Source organism: Callorhinus ursinus, unplaced genomic scaffold (genome assembly GCF_003265705.2).
Source record: "Callorhinus ursinus isolate GAN/ISIS: 27379988/994484 unplaced genomic scaffold, GSC_fseal_2.0 scaffold46, whole genome shotgun sequence".
Taxonomy (NCBI): Eukaryota; Metazoa; Chordata; class Mammalia; order Carnivora; family Otariidae; genus Callorhinus; species Callorhinus ursinus.
In genome coordinates, this window is record NW_027397108.1 from 1,974,565 (window position 1) to 1,992,080 (window position 17,516).

The window sequence follows — 17,516 nt, forward strand, 5'->3', positions numbered from 1 at the left end:
GTAGAACCCAGAAAAGGTGAGGGAGGGGTGTTGCAGAGGGAGGGCGGACCACAAAGGCACGTGACTAAATGTGGATCCAAATCCAGCTCCACAACACGATGACCTTGAGCAAGAGTTTATTTTGTGTGTGTTCTATTTTCTTCATCTATAAAAAGGAGACCATGATGTACCTCTGTCAGAGATCTGTTTCAAGGGTTAACTAGCACAATACACTGTACGCTCATTAATGCTCCCGACAAAAGAGAGCGAATCCCATGTCTGCTTTCATTGATTCTATTCTTCTCTACGTACCCCCTTGGATGGATGGCTGTCCCTTTAAACTCAACATGCCCACATGTTGAGCCATTGTGTTGAACGCCATGATGCAGCGGGAACAACATGGGAACCGGGGCCTGGAAGAGGAGCTAGATATTCAGTATTTGGGGCCAGATCATTCTTTGTGGGGGGCTCTCCTGCACCTTGCAGGATGTCTAGCAGCATCGCTGGCCCCCACCCACTAGATGGCAATAGCACCTCCCGGTTGTGACAACCCACAATGAATCCGGACATTGTCAAATGTCCCCTGGAGGGGCAAAGTTACCCCAGTAGTTAAGAAATAGTGATTTAGAGTAATGAAAACAGATTTCTCAGGAGAAAGAGGTAGACCTAGTGAATGAGAGGATTGAAGGGTGGGTGGGGAGGGAGCTGATTTTAGTGAGATAGCAGATATTTGTTTTTTGGTTTGGTTTGTACCTATTTCAAAACCTTGGACCAGTCTACCACAAGGTGCTCCGTAAGTAAAGTTGAAGAACCAGTGGTTTCTTTACAGTCATCTGTCTCCGCCCAGATGGAAAGACTGTCTAAATCCTGATTACTAACCACAAACGCCAGTCTTGGCTGAGCACCAGAGGGTTTTTTTTCTTCCTTCAGCTATATGGTTGCCTTGGAGATCCCAGAGTTTCCCACCCAGCCCACGCCTGACCTCTCATCTCCCCCACGACGCTCAGATGGCCCCGGGAAATCCTGGAGAGAACCTGCCAAGAGCCGTGGCCAAGGTAACAGATCTGCCTCCTTATCTCTATGCCGGTCAACTTCCCCCAATTCTTTCCAAGAGGAAAACGAACCAGGCGGCCGGGCTCATCAAAACTGCCTGACGAAGGCCAACTGGTGAGGAGGAGAGAGGCAGGCCAGCTTGGCTGTGTGGGTCACCTCCTCCCTAACTCAGCCGCACAGCCGCCAGGCCAAGCCCAGGCAGAGGAAGGGACAGCCTATTCCTCATTTTCCTCGAAGGCTGCCTGTCTTTCCAGCACCACACCAGCTAAGTCACCTCTCCGCACTCAGACTCTCAAGTGCCCTTTTGTCATTGTCCCAGTTCCGCTCTGCCCTGGCCTTCAGAGTCAGGCGGGCAAGACTGAGAGGGTTTTCTTGAGCTGAACATTAATTCAAATACTCCAGATGAGCACTTCAAGCAGCTGATACAGTGAAGTACTGTGCTTCACGTCTAGAATGTTCTTTATCATCCCTACTTCACCACCGGCCACTTTGTGCTTCATTGGAGGCTTTTACCGTGTTGTTTCCTGTGTGGAAGCTGTCACCTACTTACACTTTAAATGACCACTTGAAGACATAAAGCAGACGGCATGCTTGACTTTGTTTTTTTCTTAATCCCCAACACGGAACTCTGTGTCCAACACCCAGCAGGTGCGTGGTGGGGACTTGGCGTGGATTGTTCAATTAGGCAACCGTATCTGACAATTAACACTGCGTCTGAGCTCGGGCTTGATTTGGAAATTCACTCACTCAGCTCATTCCCTCCCTCAGTCATGAATTTCGCCACTTGTATTGCCTCGCAATTATGCCAGGCACTGCACCAGGCACTACAGTGAGAAAGACATTGTCCCCAAGCTCATGCTTTGCTTTGGTAGTCCAAAATCCAGATTTCTCACTAGTTCAAACTGCCCCTCCAAGTTGAGAGTCACGGTTTCTAAAAAGTCCTGTAAAGTCAAAGCATCTAACGCCTGAGACAGAAAAACAATTTTTTTTAAAGATTTTATTTATTTATTTGACAGAGAGACACAGCGAGAGAGGGAACACAAGCAGGGGGAGTGGGAGAGGGAGAAGCAGGCTTCCCGCGGAGCAGGGAGCCAGCCCGACGTGGGGCTCAGTCCCAGGACCCTGGGATCACCACCCGAGCTGAAGGCTGACGCTTAACGACTGAGCCATTCAGGTGCCCCCGCCTGAGATAGAAATTTAAAGGTCTATGTTCAGTCACACTGCTCACTTGAGCCCACTCTCCGTGGTCCATGCAGAGCCTCTGCCCTTTCAGTTTTCTTCCTTTTACCCCTGATTTCCACTCCCATACTCTCCCCCACGAACCATACTATATTTAATATGCATCCTTTAATATGCTCATGACCTTATAAATTATGTTTTATGTATACATATGTGCCTATGTGCTTAATTCCCATTGCCGGGTTTGTGTTCAAAACCCTACCCTGTTTCTTACTTTTCTCAATTAGAATTTTTTATGAAATCTGTACATTATATGTCCAATGAGTTCATTTAGAAGGCTGCACAGTGTTTGCGTTAGTTTCCTATGGCTGCTACAGGAGACGGTCACAAACTTAGGAGCTTAAACAATACCAATTTATTAATCTTACAGTTGTGGAGGTCAGAGGTCGGGAATGGGTCTGACCAGGCTGAAGTCAAGATATCAGGCATGAATCTGCTCTCTGACCTCCCTAGCTTCACTGGCAAATCCGTCTCCTCGCCTTTTCCATCTCTAGAGGACACCTGGTTCCTTAGTTTGTGGCCCATCTTCAAGGCAATGACAGGTCAAGTCTCAAATCATATCACCCTGACGTGGAGTCTCCCATCTCCTCATTCCACACATAAGGACTTTTGTGATTACACCGGACCCCTATGGGTAATCCAAAATAATCTACTTTCAGATCAGATGATTAGCAAACTCACCATATGTAACCCAAATCCCCCTTTGCCATGTAATGTATTCACAGCTTCCAGGGATTAGAACATGGACTTTGGAGGAGGCAGGGCAGTGGTGGCGGAGAGCATTTTCCTGCCTACCACAGTACTCCATAACGTATGCCCACCGTATAATCCAGGTTTCTAGCTGCCGGAAAATGAAAGATCCCCCAGTTCCTTACTGAATGAAAGAGTGCCTTGCTGTTCATCCTGGCAGGTCTAGAAGAGAATTTCTCGGGGATATATATATATATATACCTAGGAATGGTATTTACTGAGCCTTAAGTTATGATACCATATGATTTATAGTTATGATACTATATGATTTCAGGGAATAAACCAGCAAAATTCACTTTCTGACTCTCAAGCAGGCTAGCAGTATTTCTACAGAAAATATCCAAAGACATTAGAGGTCTTCCCAATTTCTTATCTCTCTCCATGTTCTAGGTACATGGTGGGATTGCCCTCCTCTGACTCCTTTGAAATTAGGCATGGTCATGTGGCTTGCTTTGGCCAATAAAGGAAATGTGAGTAGAAGTGCGATTGTGTTCTCTAGACCAAAGCTTTAAGAGTCTGTGCACAGCCCTGTCTCCGGCCATGGAGAACAGATTCCCATGGTGACAAAGAGCCTTCATCGGGCTGCGTCTCTGAAGGACCCCAATGGTCAGAGACCACACCCACCCTTGCCAAGTAATTGAATGGGAGTGTCAGAAAAAAATTAAATCAAACTTTTGTTATATAAAACCACTGAATTGTATGGTTTTTATTACTGCATCATAAAGGAGCCTATCCTGACCTGTATGGCTTTAAAACCGGGAAGTGTCCAAGTTTCAGCTCCAGTTAGATATTGAGGCTCTTTATAAAGCACTTTTTATCACTTCCTTCCTCCTTTAGCCCTCAGGCTAATGAGCTAGCTGCCTTTCCCTTCCCTCCCAAGCACACTGTTCAGATATACTGAAATCATCTCTTTACTTGAAATTCTTGCTCACTGATCAGGGATACACAGCAGTCCTTCTACTTGACAATGTGCTCCTGGAGTTCAAGGAGCACATCTTGTCATCATGCCCAGGTACAAAAGGCAGTATCTGCCAACTCAAGAGACTATTCTCATCTTACCTCCACTAACCAAGGCTCAGAGAGGATGGGAGATTGGCCAAGGTCACACAGCCAGAAAAAAGAGGCATCAGGACGAGAATCCAGCTCCCAGGGCAATGTGCTGCCCCCTTGGCCAGCTCAGAGGGAAGCATCCCATGATACTACCCAGGACCTAACCCCTCTCTGCCCTGCCCACCCCGCACAGATGCAGACACCAAGAGGAACTGCATGGATTCCCTTCCCTGTTCTCAAAGACCGTGGAAATGATGGTCTGCTGTCTATTTTCAATGAAATTAGCATTCGGGCTATTTGCTTCTCAGCATCTCTGTTACCCATTCGCTGATACTTCCTCTTTGGTCAGTTGCAAAAGGGGCCTCAAAAGCCTTCTGCATCAGATGGGATATCAAACACCATGATATGAGTCCAGCATCCCAGGAGACATAAACAACTCAAATCAGCAAGTGTTCCTGGAAGCAAATATAAACTGGAAGGTCCAGGGACATACAAGGAGACTCCAGGCAGAAAAAGGGGGCCCGTGTTTGGTTTAAAATATAAATTAGAGCTTGAATGGGGAAGAAACCAAAATGATCCATTTCCTCTCATATTATCATAAATGTGGTTAACAGTGAACCTAAAAGTACTCAGAGGCTTGGCTGTCGGCGGATGGTGTGGCTTCCCTTATCAGTCCATCAGCTGGGCTGACATGACCCTGTGGAAATGTTTCTCTCCACTGCATCTGTGCAAATAAACACTGGTAATTTCTAATATCGAGCTGCTTGTCTGTAAAGCGATCTTAGTGATGTAAACTTAATTCACAAATTATGGCTCACCTCCAGTTGGACCTAAGACATCAATTTGCTAATTCCTCTCATTTTCCCTTTTCTCTTCCCTCTTGACCCTGACAGATTATCACCCTGAAAGTGAATAAATGGTCTTGAGCCAGAGGGTCCCATTTGTTTCTAGGACTCAAAACTTCTACTTCTTTGATAGGGAATTAGGGTTGTGACCCCAGATGGCTAGGAGGTGATTAACGTGCTCTCGCCATGGTGCTTAGAACCCAGAGATCTGGAACACAAAGACTAAAGGATTTGACTGGTGTGGAGGTAGTAATGGCCCTGGGGGATGCTAAATATTTGTGCACGAAGTAAGAAAGCTTGAGCCTCGGCATCAATCTCCATATTCGATGATACAACAGAGTGGCCAAGAGCTTAAGATCTGAACCTGGGTTTGAATTCTGCTCTGCCATGAAGTGACCCCTTGCCCTGGAGTGATCTACTCAAATTTTCCCAGCCTGAGTTCATTTGGAAAAGGGGGATAACAGATGGGGTCAGTGTGAGAACTAAGTGAAATAATTCACGTAAACACTTAACTGTCCTTGTATGAACTACTATATAAGTAAGAAGGCTGCGAGTCCCAGATTTTCCACTGGGGAATGGTTCCGTATTCCTGCCGGAAGGATACCCAGCCTCGGATAAGACTCCAAGACAGACACATTTCTGGTATCTGGGGGAGTAGGCAATCCTAGAAGAGTCATCCAGATGGACCAGAGGCACCATCTTGGGACGTGCTGACAGTGGTGAGGCTCCAATTATCACGGGCAATGGTGTTGCTCGATCAAGGAGGAGATGCTACGAGGAACCCCCCACCCCGGCCGGCCACCTTTGGAGCAGGTGAGAGTCAAGAGCCAGTCAGCTATGACCACTGAGAAGGCACTAGCCTCAAAGAAGCCTCCAGAGATATGGTCAGAGAGGGGCTTCTGCCATCTGAGGGCAATACCACCCAAGATGAAGGAAGGGATGTTATCCTCTTGCTTAAAACTCTTCAATGGCTTCCTGTGATCATAGGGAGAAAATAAAACTCCTTTCTGTGAGCAACAGGGTTGTCCCTTCCCGACTCCCCAGCAACAGCTCCCACGTGCCCCTCTAAGCGTCGCCCTCCAGCCACACTGGCCCCCTCTCCACTCCCCAAACGTCTCAGGCTGTGTCCAGGCTTACCTGCCTCTGTCATGTCTGTCTCCCATGAGACTTGCCCACCTCCTCTGCAACCAGTTAGCTCCCAGTTCTCAACGCCTCTGGGCTCCAGCATCACTTCCCCACAGAAGCCATTCCGGGATGGTCGTAGCAAGCGTCCCCAGTACTCTGGCCCCACCCCTCAATTGTCCTGCAGGTGTAGGAGCTTGCACCGGCGACTGGTCCCCGGGAGCCTCAAATCCTTTGTTAATGCTCTTCACCTGTTAGTACCTCCGCTTTTAAAGACTTCAAAATCCCAAACTGTGGGCGCCTGGGTGGCTCAGTTGGTTAAGCGACTGCCTTCGGCTCAGGTCATGATCCTGGAGTCCCGGGATCGAATCCCGCATCGGGCTCCCTGCTCAGCAGGGAGTCTGCTTCTCCCTCTGACCCTCTTCCCTCTCGTGCTTTCTATCTCTCATTCTCTCTCTCTCTCAAATAAATAAATAAAATCTTTAAAAAAAAAAAATCCCAAACTGTGCTGGACTCTTGACTACTATCCCCTTCCCAAACCAGGAAAGAGCAACGTCAGGGACCCCAAGTTGACACACCACACTTGACTCTCTAATCACTCTCTGAAGCCTACGGCCGCCTCCTGTTACTGTAACATCGGCTGATCAATTGGAGGCAATCAGCACTTGTTTGCAAGACAGCCAAGGGGAAACTGCTGTCAGCCAGTCAAGGAAAACAGGCTGGGAAACGCAGCCCGCCATCCTCCAGCCCACGGTGCTCCCCAGACTGTCCACACCTGGAAGGGGCTGTCATCATGCAGCGGGAAGCTGCTACAGCTTTAAGCAATTCAGGCTGAATGCAAGCCTTCAGCGGATGGAAATGCCAAAACGAGAACAGGGAGGTGTAATTACCTTCCCTGGAGTGATTGTCCCGAGGACATCAGCACCTTTCTGGTGTCCTAGGGCCTGTGAGTGTTTCCCACAGGGGTGACCCTGAGAACCTAGAGCTGACCAGGAAATTGGAAGAACAGCTCCTGCCTGGGGTGTAAAAATGCTAGTCTGCTCCTCGTGGATGCTTTGGCCTCCCAACATGATTGGCAGCAGCTGCCTTAGGAAGTTTCACCCAATTCCTCGAATGTAACTTACAGCCTCCCCCAGCGCAGCCCAGCATGGTGTTACCTAGGATTTTCTGACCAGTGGTGGTTCACGGTTTTCAACAGGATCCTGGTGTGGTCCCCCAGACGCATGCTGCCCAGCCTCAACTATGGCCAAATCTGAAAGCCCCCAAAGGAATGACTGAGAGGTGAAGATCTGAAGCTTCAAATCCTAGAGGTTACGGGTGACCTGGAAAGTTGACATTCAACTGCAGCATCTGAGACCCACGTCCCCAGTCCACGCACTACCCTGTAACGGGGTCTACACCCTGGCACAAAGCGGGCCAGAGATCCTCAACCGCTTCATACCTACGAATTCCAGTGGGTGCTTGTCATTACTGGCCATTCGCCAACCATCCCCCCTACTCCTCTGGGGCATGATGGTCTCTCCCTGTGGCAGGCACGGTCTGGCAGCAAATCAGATGGCTCTGGTCCTAGCAGGGCAGCTAAGGGATGCCTCCTCTTGCCACCCAGAGACGATGGAGAGGGAGAAAGTGTGTTAACGTCCGCAAAGTGAATAGTAGGTCCCGGGATTCTGAATCTTTAGCAAATTGACTGCAGGTCAGAAACAATATGGGTTAGAATTCATTAATTTCAGGTGTGAGCTAGTGCCTCAGTAAATTATCACGCTAGCAGCTAGAGTCTAGCTGGAAAACACTACAACAAAATCACAGGTCTCCATGACAACTGGAAACCATCTACATAAAGACCTCAGGGCTAAGAGCCTACTGGCACAGCTTACAATGCTGATACCCCACATGATGTCTTTGGGCCCCTTGTGTGCACCCCAGCTTCTGCATACTTAACGACAGTCAGCCACGGGAGATCTGAAGAGGCTGACCTTGGCTTCCAATGGCGCTGGCTTTTCTCCTCCTGAGGGTGGCTCTTAACATGTTAACAGCCGACAGGTGCAGCAGCAGGAAATTCGCATCCGCCTTGCCCCAGATTCTCAGGCATGGCTTGCCTTCCAGTCTTCCCGGTGAGATCAGGCTAACACGCCCCTCTGCGGGACGCTGCTGGAACCTGTGGTCTTCTCTGGCACCCTCCTCTGTCCTCTCCTCCTCTCTCACGGCCTCCCTGAGAGCCTTGCCCGGACCGGAGCCCTCACCCCAGGGGCTTGCTTGGGGCCATCTCAGCGTCACCGGCTCGGATCCTCCACTCGCCAGCAGCAGCATTTTCAGACGTGAAGGCAAGAAAGGGTAGCCTCATTCTGGAGATGACCCCTGGTCAGATATATGCTTTGCAGATATTTTCTCCCATTCCAGAGGCTGCCTTTTCACTGGCTTGACTATTTCCTTCACTGTGCAGAAGCTTTTTGGTTCGATGGAGTCCCACTTGTCTATTTTCATTCTTTGTTGTCCGTGCTTTTGATGTCCTATCCATGAACTCATTGACAAGATCAATGTCATGGGTCTTTTCCCCATGTTTTCCTGTAAGCGCTTTACCAAGAGCCAACAATAATGTATCCCACACCTAAGATTTGTGTTCTTACCACAATAAGATTTTTAAAAGGGGGGGAGGGAAATATATTTGCATAAGAAACAATTCAAAGAATAACCATTGGCATAGAAAGGTCCAAATAGACTGTGTGGTAATATCGAACGCATTCAGGACCCCACCCTCAGTTAGCTTACAGTCCGGTAGGGATGTGATCGAGATCTATGTTCATATACATCACATTAGCTTTAGACTGTATTATACATACATGCACACATAAAACAGTATAAAGATAGATAAAATTGGGGCGCCTGGGTGGCTCAGTCATTCAGCGTCTGCCTTCAGCTCAGGTCATGATCCCAGGGTCCCGGGATTGAGTCCTGAGTTGAGTTCCCTGCTCAGCTGGGGGTCTGCTTCTCCCTCTCCCTCTGCCCCCCGCCCCCGCTCATGTTGCGCACACGCTCTCTAATAATAAAATAAAATCTTTAAAAAAAAAATAGATAAAATGAACCAGGAAGGATGAAATACCTAAACGCTAAACTTGCAGCCAACCTACTGCTGAAGCATACAAGAATATCTTAGGATTCCTTCTCTCAAAGGAAAATTTGTGGGAATGCAGTCTGGCTCTCTTGGCATCACCCTTCAAGGGTCAAGGCGTGCTTCCCAAACCTCCGTCTTCCTTCAGAACCACCTCCCAAGGATGTGACACCCGCGAAACTATCTAAAGGCTTTTGTGGCCATTTCTATCTTGGGATGACTTCTCAGGAGTAACGTGTTCCCCGAGTTTCCCTCAGTGAGAAAGTGAGGAGTGGAAAGCCTGTGGCCATGGATGAATTTGGGTTTGGAGGCTGCCTCCACTCCTTACTAGTTCCGTGGCATTGGAGTTCCAAATACTAAAACGTTCGTCCAGCTCCCTTTCTGTCCAGTGGGGCAGTGAAGATTACGTGTGTAAAGCGCCTAGCTCGGTACCTGGCACGCAGCAGGACTCAAGGACGTTTACTTCCTGTCTGTCCTACACGGTACTCTTTCTTTCAAGGACTCAGACCTAAGGAATATAAAGACTGACTTGAACAGAGAAGCTGAGAAATGGTCTAATTCAAGGGACTTCTGAAGGCAGATATTTGGTAAGCTCCTTGAAGGCAGAGGCTAAATCTTTTAAGCTTTCAGTACAGTGCCAAGCCTGTGGGAGCGGCCCCATAAGCATTTAGAGACTAAGGGTTGCTTACAAACTGGATTTTGGTCTCCGTTCCCTTGGAGAGGTCGCCACCTGGTGGACAACCATCAAAACAGCACACCTCTGGGCCGTGCACGCTCCTAGGGCCATTTAAACCCTGACAGTTCTATCTGCAACCATATATAACTCCTAGGAGCTGCACGGGTAACAAGGAGTTTCCAAAGAAGCAGAAAGGGCAATTTAGAAGGAAAGTGGCAATTTCTTGGGGTTCTAAAAAGATCAATGCATTTTCTTGTTTCTAATCCTTTGCTTAGAAACTCCACCTTGTCCTGTTTCCTACCCTTAAGAACTACGAGCGAGAATTAGCACCTGAATTCCTCCAACTTCAAAGTAACCATCAAGAAAAGCAACCCTAGGGGCGCCTGGGTGTCTCAGTCATTAGGCATCTGCCTTCGGCTCAGGTCGTGATCCCGGGGTCCTGGGATCGAGCCCCGCATCGGGCTCCCTGCTCAGCGGGGAGTCTGCTTCCCCCTCTCCCACTGCCCCTGCTTGTGTTCCCTCTCTCGCTCTTGCCGTCTCTCTTTGAAATAAATAGATAAAATACTAAAAGAAAAGAAAAGCAACCCTAAACTAAACCAAACGACCGGGGAAAAAACAAAGGCCATACTGAATTGCTCTCCATCTATGTGTAGCTGGCATGGGCAGCAGGAAAATAGACGTACCTGGTGTCTGCTGTTCTGAAACATTAACACCCCTTGACCATTCTGAGATCTAAGATACAAAATCATCTTTCGTGGAAACACACTTGCAACATACAGCTGATTCTCTGAACCGTAAATACATTGATGAAACAGAGCAGGAAGGAAATTCTAAATGGGAGGTGGGGGGAGGAACCCTAGGCTCCCATTCAGTGAATCTATGATAAAACGGAAAGAACATGGCTTTAAAGGCCAGATGGCTCTGGCCACAAATCCCAACTGTGCAACCCTGGGCAAAGTATTCAGCCTTTTGAAAAAGCAAAATGAGTTGGTAAACTTTCCTCTGTGTCACCACCACATGGCCAGGTCTAGTTATGGTCCCCAAGTCCACACCACCGTGATGATCTGGGGTAGAGTCTTCAGCAGTCCTGAAGTTCAGAGAAAACCACCCCATGCCTTTGGGCAAGTGTTTGGGTTTTATTTATGATCACATGCCATGTTACCCTGTATTACTCAGACAATCACCCTATTTCACTAATCGGGTGTTTTCACAATGAGTGCATGGAAGTCTAAGGTCAAAGAAACACTTATAAAATAATGCCCACAAATTTCCCGAACAGACTTTTCAAGCAAAGCCAGTAACGTAAGGAAAGCGCTGCCCACTTCCATCAATTCATTTCTGCCTCTGCTTCCTGCCTCATCTCAATTAGCAACTGGGATCAGCTCCACTTGGGGAAACCTGCAAATCCTTTCAGCTAATTGGCCCAGGGAAACAAGAGGTACTTGAGCGGAGTTCACGTGACACGAGCTGACCTTTGCCTTCACCCTCCCTAGCAGCTATTTCCTGCGGAAGGGGGACACAGAAAGGATATTTATATTGGTGGCAAAAGCCCCACCTGGGTGTTAGCCAAAAGTAAACTGGGTTGGGGGTAAGGGATATCAAGACAGTTATTATACAGGGTAGCTGGACCCCCATCACCAGGACACACAACGAAGATCCCTTCACTTACTGATCACTCTGAGGCTCTTTCCTTGTTTCTAGAGGTGACGAAGGAGTCCAGCAGACTCATTTCCTGCCCGCCGTGTTGGGAAGTTGGCACCGGCTTCACAGTTGAGATCTTCTTGTTGAAATCTCATTAGATTCTTCTGTGTTATCCTTGAACGGAATCCTGGACATTAACACTGAATAAGGTCTGGCAGTGGGAATCAGGCACAGCCGTCTATTGAGGAAGGTGAGTGGTAAAAATCCTCCGTGCACAGCCAAACGCCTGACATGTGCCCAAGAGCTAGCGGCTAGGGGTCTCCATCACCCTTGAAGAAGTGACGCAATAAGCCTCAGTTTCTTAATCTACAAAATGGGCATAGTATCCCTCATAGCAGAACCCTGTGATGAAAAGTGAAATGATGCCCTCCTTTGGAAGTTTATAGAAATGTACATTGAAATCACCAATGAGAAGTGCTTACCAAAGTGCCTGACAGTGTGTGCTCCAAAAAAAATTGTATTTTGTCCTTATGATTGTCCAGGGAGGCCGATATTGTTGAACCTCTTTTATGGAGGCAGCTCAGCGTAACTTTCTACATCACACATCTAGCAAGCTTTGGGGCTGGGGTTGGATGGGCCCAAAACTCAGCTGTAAACCCGAAGCATATGCCCTCTCCAATGGGGCAGGGATCCTAAAGCTTTGGGGGGTAGGGGCATCAGAATCTCTTGGGAGGCTGGTTACAAGTGACCATTCCCAGGCTTCATCTCAGTTTCTGATCCAATAGTTCTGGAGGGGAGGCCCAGATTCTAATGGCAGTGGTCTTTAGCCATTACCCCAGAATTCCTCTCAGCGGAAAGCACTATTCACATATTAAGTATCATTATTATTATTACAAGTAGTAGTAGTATCCATGTTACTATTAGTTTTTACTTTTATAACTACAGTGAAAGTTCAGAGCTTGTTTAGAAATTAAGAGAAAAAACAATCACACACACTTGCACACACACACACACACACACACACACACACACATAAAAAGAACAGATCTGATTCTACTCCAAATGCTGGCAGAGAATAACCTTACTAGACCTCCCCGGACCAAGTAAATGTATGTTTTCATCAATCTGGTAAGCTGAAACATGTTTGGTGAGCCTATAATTTTGACCAGAAAAATGGCTACGTTGCCCAAAGTCTCCGAGTTTTGGGAGTTATTTTGATAACATCGTGAAATCAGGGAAGTGAAACTCATTCATTCATCCAGCAAACACGGGTCACTTAGCTATTTTGTGTTAGGCACTGGAATAAGTGTGAGGGATTCAGAAACCAATGAGACTGGAAGCTTCATGAAGCCCCAGAACTTGTCTGTCCTGTGGAAGAAACAGAAACTTAAGCAAACCAAATAATTCTAGCACATGGTAAGTGCTATAAAAGAAAAAAAACTCACGGTGCTATGCCTATTGGGGATCAGGGAGTTTAGAATAGAATGTTCTTCCTGAAGAACAGACATTTAAGCTGAGAGCTGAAAGGATAAAGGACTCATGTGTCTAAAAAGGCAGACAGAGGGAACAGCAAGAGCAAAGGCCCTGAGGCAGAAAGCGTTTGGTGGATCACGGGAAAGAAAGAAGCCCTATGAGCTGGCTGTGGAAACCCAGGGCAGAGCATGAAAGAGGCAAGGCTGGAGAGGAGGCAGAGATCACATGAGGCCTCATGGGCCCGGGTCGGGAGTTTCAGTTTTATTCCTAGTAGGGTAGCCCTTGGAAGCTTTTGAAGGAGAAACATGATCAGACCTGCCTGCTAAGATAATCACTCTGGCCACGATGTGGAGAATGGATTGGTGGGGACAAAAGCACAAGCAGGACACCAGTAAGGTGTACCACGGGGAGCGAGGCCACCGGGGGGCGGGGGGGGGGACAGTAATGCCCAGTCACTGCTCCCGAGCTCCCGGTTAGGTAGGTGGCAACTGCCCTCACGGGGACCAGAAACAAAGCACCTGTTGGCTTTTTAGACCTTGAGTCTGAAGGTCTTGTTTCTCTCTGCCCTCTGTCCTCTTCAGCACTTAGACCCCCATAGAGGGCACTTCTCTTGGGAAGGAGCAAGGAGGTCCCCTTCCAGGGGCCCCTCCCATTCCGAGCTCCTCTGTCCCCCACACCAGGCTAGGGACCTTGGTTCATTAGTCCAGTAGTTCTCAAAGGGGACAGCTGTACCCTCAGGGAACCCCTGGCAATCTGCACAAGATTTTGTTGTCACCAGTGGGGGGCTGGATGCTACAGCCATCTACTGGGTCAGGCCATGGGGGCTGCTAAATATCCTACAATATACAGGGCAGCCCCCACAGCAAAGAATAACCTGGACCCAACGTCGACAGTGCCAAGGTCGAGAACCCCTGGACTAGAGGTTCACCCAACATTTATTTCTTCTCCTATAAAGCCAGTGTCTCCCAAAGCAGGTCCACAAGGGGGAGGATTGGGAATAATTCAAACCCCAGTGAAGAAGACAAAGAAAAGGAAAATGGCACACATTTATTGATCTCCTCGTCTATGCCAGTCACTGCATTTTACCTGTGTTAACTCACTTCTATTTGTGTGGGTTTTTGGCTGGTTGGTTGTTTTGGTTTTGGTTTTTTTTACAACAGACCTATGTAAGACAGGTGTTTTTATTCCCCCCATACCACGGAAGGGGGAGACCAAAACCCTTGCTGTTGATAGAGTAATCTTGTCGAACCACACAGCCGGGACTCAGACCCAAGGCTCACTGACTCCAAGTGTGGTGCCGTTTTCTGAGATCCATAAAAGCTCTCAGGTCAGCTGGAGGGGAAACGGAGCAGTCAAGTCTGATCGCAGGAGTCTGATGTCCTGCCTGGGAAATGTGAATAATTGAGAATGCGGAGGCAGGAGGGATCAACATCCCTTCTGGTTTCATGGGCCACCATCCACACCTTCCATGCACCCCAGGGTCCTGCTGTCCCAGGGTTAGAACCCCCTTCCGAACCAGAAGTCCAGCCTTTCCATCAGCATCAAGGTGAAAGGTAAAGGACTCTTTTGGCAACCAGGTTCCACAAGCAAAGAAACGCTACTACAGGCTGAGTAAATGAGATGGAGGTAGAACTCAACCACCATGCGTTAATTTGATGTCTACTGTGTGCCAGGCTCCCGGGCAAAAATAGTTAGGACCGGAAAGTCGAGTCAGAAACAGGATTTAAATGACTTCCACTCGTTATAGAACACATTATCGAGGATGTGTTTTATGCCAAGCCAAATGCAAGGTTCTGGGGAACCAGGACAGACCCTGACCTCAGAGGGCCTTTGGTCTTCAAGAGTTAATTAAGACACGTGCCGACCGTACCTTGAGTTGGATGGAAAATGGACAGTCTACATCCTATGTCTGACGACTGAACTGATCAGCACAGAAAAGGAACAAGGACCATTCAGAAGCACACATTAGGTGCCGGGAAAGGGAGGATACAGATGTGAGTGAACAACCTGCAGAAAAGAAATCAAGGAAGAGTTTGGGGACCAACTGGCCTTTACTCTTAGTAAGACTCACACATGTAGGAGTGAGAAGACTTGCATCCTGAAAGAGGAGAATGAGTGAAATTTCCAGCAAACGGAAGAAGTAATGCGCCCAGAAGCCAGAGCAGCCCGGAAAGACAGAGACGGGCGGTAGCAAGGACTGCTCAGGAACCTCTCATGGGGCAGACTGGATGGGGATCTGGGGCCCTCCTTACGCTGTTCCGCGGAGACTCATAGGAACCACATGTGAGTGCTCTCATGGACCCCACTGAACCAATGAGCAAGCTGGAACGTGCACCTACCATCCCAGCAGGAAGCCCAGGGGGGATCCTGGGCTCTTTGGCTCAGAGCAGGTGACAGCCAACTGGCACACAGGCTCAATCTGGTACGTTGTTTTTTTTTTTTTTTTTTTTTAATATATAAATGAAGTTTTGCTGGAACACAAACATGCCCATTCGCTGGCATAGTGTCTGGGGCCACCTCCATGCTAGGACAGCAGAGCCCAGTAGTAGGACAGCGACCATAAGGTCCACAAAGCCTAAAGCATTTACTATCTGGCTCTTTACAGAAAAAGTCTGTCGCTCCGGAGCTCACGGTCTCAGCCTGGGCAGCCCGGCGAGCTCTGGGCTGGCGGCGCTAGACGGATCCCTCCCCTGGTGGGGGACACTCCCAGCCCGTGGACACTGTCAGCCACTCCCCCCCTCCAAGGGGTAAGGGCTGGTGCGGAGGCAGGACTCCAGGGTCTTCTCAGGACGTATAAAGCCCTGTAAGAAAGCACATCCCTTGAGTGCTCAAATTCCTGTGGCATCTCCACTATTTATATTGAAAACACCACAAGAACTCATTTTTCATGCGATTTCAGCTGAAAACAGCCATGGCAGGCCCACAGTCTGGAGATCAGGATGGTGGGGGAGGGTGTGTTTGCGCAGCCGGGCTCGGCCCCCGCTGCCCCAGGTTGCCTGTCCCAGGTGCGCTGGGCCCAGGCCAGGCTTTCTTCTGGGATAGTGGGCTCGAGGAATGAGGGGAGGTAGAGGGGGCCAAAGTGCCTCCGTTTCACTGGAAACGTTGCCTCCTGTAATCTCGAAAAGCCTGAAGACGCGGGCTGGTGCTCGCACATCTACCTTGTTCGACAACCTAACATGGGTCATTAATTGAGATAAAATGAAACAAAATGGAATCCAGATGTTACTGTATGTTCCCTCGCACAAAATGCAGGCACAGATTACCAAATGGAAATGCACCAAAATACTAGCAGCAGTTACTTGAGGGGGGCGTGGGGGTGACGTCATGGTCTATTTCGATCACTTGTTTTTATTCTGGTTTTCTTTCGTGGCACTTAGGCTAAGAGAAGGGGACAAAAAGATACAATTCTTACTTAGGATCATTTTGGGTTTCTCCCCATAAGGATATAAACTCCACAAGAGATTGTGTTCATTGTTCCGTGTTAGATCCCTGGTGCCCGGCACACAGCCCGGAACGTAGTAAGTGTTCAATTCATAGTTGTTGATCGAATAAGTGATTACATTTTTAGATATGCCACGTGATCCACAAGGAACATGCATCGTTGTTACAACTTTTATAAAGCACATTATTTAAAAATATCTATCAGTCCAGTCAAAGAACAGAAACTAAAGACTTATTTAACAAGTATTTATTGACTACCTACTATGTGTCCACATCACCATTTTTCCCTGCCCCCAGGAAGCCTTGCATGGTACAAAATTCATGGCAAATATTCGATTAATGCCTCATAGATATCCCTGACCACACAAACTGCACAAACCACCACCACCACCACAATTACCACCTACTCCGGAAAGGATGTACAAAACAAAAGAACAGCAACAACAAAACCACTCATCTTTAAGAGATTAAATGTTCCAGTGAGCCCAGCATCACAGTCCCTGAGAGTCTGGAATACATTCTCCCGGGAGATAATAAAACTAACTTGCAACCGTAGCACAAGAGAGAACCCCAAGTTGTTTGGGATGAGTTATCAGGAGCCATTATACACCAGGGACTAAACTAACTTGTGTGAATCAACAAGTCAGCGTTTACGAACATCCCTAACACAAAGCCGGGCACTCCACAGGCCTCATCCGCATGGCCTCCATTGGGTCTCAAACTCCGAAGACCAAAGTCAAAGCACACGAGGAACGTGAGAGAGTTGGAAAGGTTAGTGACAAGCATCTGCGAGTTACAGAAGTGGATACATGCTTAGCATGAGAAGCATGAGCCATTGAGGTGGGTCTTGACTCATTCTTCTCTCCTTCACAAACACGGTCATGGAAGCTTTATTTCAAAGCCCACTTACCAATGTCAAGTAAGAAAAGACACCCGAAGTAAAGCCAAGATGTCTAAGTCATGGCTGGCCTGGATGTGTTGCTCGAGTCCTGTGCCCCAGGACTAACCAAGACTGGTGCTCGGATTTAATGATAAGCCCCGTGACTCTGTGGGTTGACCTGTCCACTCGGAGCCTCCGTTACTAGAGATGCCCGTGAGAGCTACTGCGTTACCTAGAGCACCTCGGCCCGCTGGCAGGTTA

General features: G+C 48.2%; 1 long non-coding RNA gene across 3 annotated transcripts in view; it reads left to right on the forward strand.

Moving 5' to 3' along the window:
- LOC112814669 (uncharacterized) overlaps positions 1–17,516 on the forward strand; it is a 40,932-nt gene that overhangs the window by 15,401 nt on the left and 8,015 nt on the right. The window contains exons 4-5 of one of the 3 annotated variants that reach the window (XR_003205839.2): positions 910–1,034; positions 11,522–11,711. This is a non-coding gene — a long non-coding RNA (uncharacterized lncRNA). Of the gene's footprint in view, positions 1–909; positions 1,035–3,411; positions 3,455–11,099; positions 11,143–11,521; positions 11,712–17,516 lie in introns of those variants that run through there. The other 2 variants (XR_003205840.2, XR_012375197.1) reach the window with 2 other exon arrangements.